The sequence below is a fragment of the Eptesicus fuscus genome, chromosome 2 (assembly GCF_027574615.1).
Source record: "Eptesicus fuscus isolate TK198812 chromosome 2, DD_ASM_mEF_20220401, whole genome shotgun sequence".
Classification (NCBI taxonomy): Eukaryota; Metazoa; Chordata; class Mammalia; order Chiroptera; family Vespertilionidae; genus Eptesicus; species Eptesicus fuscus.
Window position 1 is genome coordinate 37,950,805 of NC_072474.1, and position 4,810 is coordinate 37,955,614.

A 4,810-nucleotide genomic window follows, 5' to 3' on the forward strand; every position below is an offset into this window, starting at 1 on the left:
GACAACTTCAAGCATACCAACATCAGAATTATGGGGGTCCCAGAAGAAGAGAGAGAGCAAGATACTGAAAACATATTTGAAGAAATAATGAATGAAAACTTCCCCCAACTGGTGAAAGAAATAGACTTACAAGTCCAGGAAGCACACAGAACCCCAAACAAAAGGAATCCCAAGAGGACCACACCAAGACACATCATAATTAAAATGCCAAGAGCAAAAGACAGAGAGAGAATATTAAAAGCAGCAAGAGAAAGACAGTTAGTTACCTACAAGGGAACACCCATACGATTGTCAGCTGATTTCTCAACAGAAACTATGCAGGCCAGAAGGGAGTGGCAAGAAATATTTAAAGTGATGAATAGCAAGAATGTACAACCAAGATTACTCTACCCAGCAAAGCTATCATTCAGAATTGAAGGGCAGATAAAAAGCTTCACAGATAAGAAAAAGCTAAAGGAGTTCATCACCGCCAAACCAGTATTATATGAAATGCTGAAAGGTACTCTTTAAGAAGAGGAAGAAGAAGAAAAAGGTAAAGATAAAAATTATGAACAAATACGTATCTATCAACAAGTGAATCTAAAACTCAAGTGAATAAAAAATCTGACGAACAGAATAAACTGGTGAATATAATAGAATCAGGGGCATATAAAGGGAGTGGACTGACAATTCTCAGGGGAAAGGGGTGTGGGGGGTGCGGGAAGAGACTGGACAAAAATCGTACACCTATGGATGAGGACGGGTGGGGGGATAAGGGCAGAGGGTGGGGCGGGAACCTGGTGGAGGGGAGCTATGGGGGGAAAAAAGAGGAACAATTGTAATAATCTGAACAATAAAGATTTATTAAATAAAAACAAACAAACAAACAAACAAAAAACACACCATGTGGATTCCAGCAAGAGAGGAATCGACAGGACTACTCCAGCCATGAAGACAGAAGAGAAGCAGTCCAGAGACAGAAGACGCTGATGTGGCCTTCCCATACTAGCAGTTAACAGCTGTGCATCATTGCAGATTGCCCAGGACCAAACCAGAGAGAGTCGGACCTGCATTACCACCATTTGTCCACCATCCAGAACTGAAATGTCAGTGCTGACATGTACACATAAGGAACTGTTGGACATTGAAATTGGGTCTCAAAAGAACTGTTGGCCCAGAAAGAAACTCACTACAGACCGATTCATTTGCCTGTCACAATAACCATTATTGCCTGTCTCATTTTCGGTTCTTATTAAGTGTATTTCTAATAGCACATGATCTCACTCATCTAGGAGAAATAATGAACAACATAGACTGATGAACAAGAACAGACCCAGAAACAAGGAGGCATGGATCAGATTGTCGGGCCTCGTGGGGAGGGTAGGGAAGGGTGGGGGTAAATGGGGATATCAACCAAAGGACTTGTGTGCAGGCATATGAGCCTAACCAGCGGTTAAGGACAACAGGGGGGTTGGGGCATGTGTGGGGAGGGGGTGGGATGGGAATGGGGGGACCAGGACAAATATGTGATACCTTAATCAATAAAGAAATTAAAAGAAATAAAAAATTAAAAAAAACACAAAAAACACAAAAAGGCAACCAACTGAATGGAAGGAGAAATTTGCAAACAACACTTCTGATAAGGGGTTATTATTCAAAATATATAAAGAATTAGTACAACTAAACATCAAAAAATCCAAATAGAAAAAGAGCAAAAACCTGAACAAACACTTAGTATCCCAAAAATACATACAAATGGCCAACAACCCCTCTTCTGGGTATCTGGCCAAAAAACTTGAAAACTTTGATTCATAAAGATATATGTACCCCTAAGTTCACTGCAGCATTATTCATGGTGGCTAAGATATGGAAACAATGAAGTGTCCTTCCATACATGATTGGATAAAGAAGTGGTACATATATACAACTAGAGTCCTAGTGCATGGGTAGGGTCCCTAGGCCTGGTTGGCGATCAGGTTCCCCGCCTCCACGCCTCCTCCTTCCCTCGCTCCCTCAGCAACCCGCCACCACCACTGGTCACCTGCCATGTTTTGCACCGCCCCCTGGTGGTCAGTGCATGTCATGGTGAGCAATTGAACTGTTTTCCTGGTCAAACTCCTGAGGGGACACTGTGTATTAGCCTTTTATATATCTACTAGAGGCCCAGTGCGTGAAAATTCATGCACTGAAGGGGGGATCCCTCAGCCCACCTGCCCCCACTCACAGTCCATAGCCCTCAGGGGCGGGAGGCAACCTGGCAATCAGGGGAAGGCAATGCCCCCATCACACCTCTCCTGCTGCCACTGCCGGCAGCGCAAGCCTCGGCCGGCCCTGGTTACCTGAGCCTCGGGTGGCCTTGGGTGGCTGGGCAGCCGCCATCGAGGCTTGCCTGTGCCTTGGGCCGGCCCTGGGCGGCTGGGGGACTCCGGAGGCAGGTGCGCAGAGCGGCTGGGCCTGCCTGGGGGCAGGCCAGGCCGTGCCCCATGCCTGCCACCCAGTGGGGCTGAGGGGACTGGGCGACACCATCTTTGAGGGCATGGCAGCCAATTAGCATATTCCCTCTTATTGGCTGTGGGCACTGCCATCTTTGAGGGCGGGGCAGTCAATTAACGTATTTCCTCCTTGTTGGCTGTGGGCGCCGCCATCTTTGTGACGGCATGAGGGTCAATTAGCACATTCTCTCTTTATTAAATAGGAAGATGGAATACTATTCAACCAAAAGATGAAATACTGCCATTGCAACAACATGGATGGATCTTGAGAATATCAATTAAATACGTCAGTCAAGAACCTTATTTCACTCATGTGGAATATAAAACTGAAAGCAACAAATGAATAAACAGAAAACCAAAAATTCATACAGACAACAGTATGGTGATTATCAGAGGAAAAGGGGAGTGGAAAATAGTAAAGGGAGTCAGATACATGATAATGGAATGTTTGACTTTGGATGGTAAAATGAAATATACAGATGATGTATTTTAGAATTGTATACTTGAAACCTACATAATTTTATTAACTATTGTCACCCCAGTAAGTTTAAATAAGAAGATAGCTTTTAAATTCTTTGTCTAAGGGATCGTTTCCGTTTTGGCCATATTTTCCTCTTTATTTGTATGCCTTCTTAGTTTTTTTTGGTTGTTGAAAACTGGGGCCTTACTGGGTTGCTCAGTTGGTTAGAGCGTTGTCCCAACACACCAAGGTTGTGGGTTGGATCCCCAGTCAGGGCACATATAAGCAGCCAATGAATGCATAAGTAAGTGGAACAAATTGATGTCTCTCTCATCTCTCTCCCTTCCTCTAAAATCAATAAACAAAATAAAAACCAAACAAACCTGGGTATTTGACTCATATAATGTGCTAATTCTATAAATCAGATTATCTCCCTTTACCTGGGTGGCTGAATTTTTTTTTGTTTTTTGTTGTAGGGTATCTGTGACAGCATGAGGTAAAAAATTTAGATCGTGCCCTAGCTGGGTGGCTCAGTTGACTGGAGCATCATCCCATACACTCTGTGGGTTTGATTCCTGGTCAGAGCACATGCCTGACTGGCAGGGTTGATCTGTCCGGGAGCGTGTGGGAGGCAACCTATGGATTTTTCTCCCTCATATCAATGTTTTTCTCCCCCTCTCTAAAATCAATAAACACAAAACAAACAAACAAACAAAAAATAAAATCAATAAACATGTCCTCGGGTGAGGATAAAAAAAACACCCTTAAGGTCTTCTCAGTTCTAAGTATGTCTTTCCCTGGGCATGGGTGCTTTCTAAATGCCCCTGAACATGAAGTTGGTCTTTAAAATCTTAATTCTTAAATCTCTGGTCCCCTGAAAAAGGTGGTGGTGGGGGGAATGCAAAGGGGAAAAAAACGCACTGAGCCTTTAAATTTCCCGAATCCAATTCAGCTTATGGGAACTGCAAGAATGAGCGTCAACCTCTATCAGAAGCAGCCATCAGCAATCAAAACACAGAATCCCAATGTGTGGAGGACAAAGTCCTGGGCAACCCACTCCCATACACAAAAACAGGGCTGGGAGTGGGTGGTATGAAATGCTAACCCGTAAAGGCTAAAACTGACCAAAATTAACTGACCTACTTACTGGCCAAGACTTTCCCTAAAAGAGGTTAGGCATTAGAGACTCTAGAGTTCCAAGCTAGTTACATCAGACAAGTTCTGCTGGTGCCACTTAAATCTAGAACAAAGGAATTCCTGGTGCTTCCTACTTGACATCTTCCCTATCACTGGAGGATGAGGCTCTCTCTCTTTCTCTTTTTAAAATACATTTTTATTGATTTCAGAGAGGAAGGGAGAGGGAGAGATAGAAACATTAAAACTTGTGACTGACATTATACTTTCTGTCCAGAAGACAAAACAGGCTGGGCGCTTAACGTGTTAGTAATGAGAATCATTGACTGGCCGCCTCCTGCACACCCCGTACTAGGGATCAAGCCTGCAACCCTGGCATGTGCCTTTGACCAGAATCGAACTCAGGACCCTTCAATCCACAGACAGACACTCTATACTGACCCAAAAAAAATGAAAACAGATCCCTCCCCAGGAGGTGCTTTTGTGGTAGTATTGGAGTGTTTGTTATAATTAAAGTGTGATTTTCAGCCATGAACTACTGAAACAGGACATGCCTACATTTAATTGCTCTTTACGCCACAAAAAAAGTATTTTGCTTAAAAAAAAAAAAAAGGTCTTTACCCTCACTTTTCTTTTGGCAAAATTGACAATAACTTGTAACTAAACCCTACACACACACACACACACACACACACACACACACACACACGAAAGTAAAAGAAAATACAAACCAACAAAATAATCA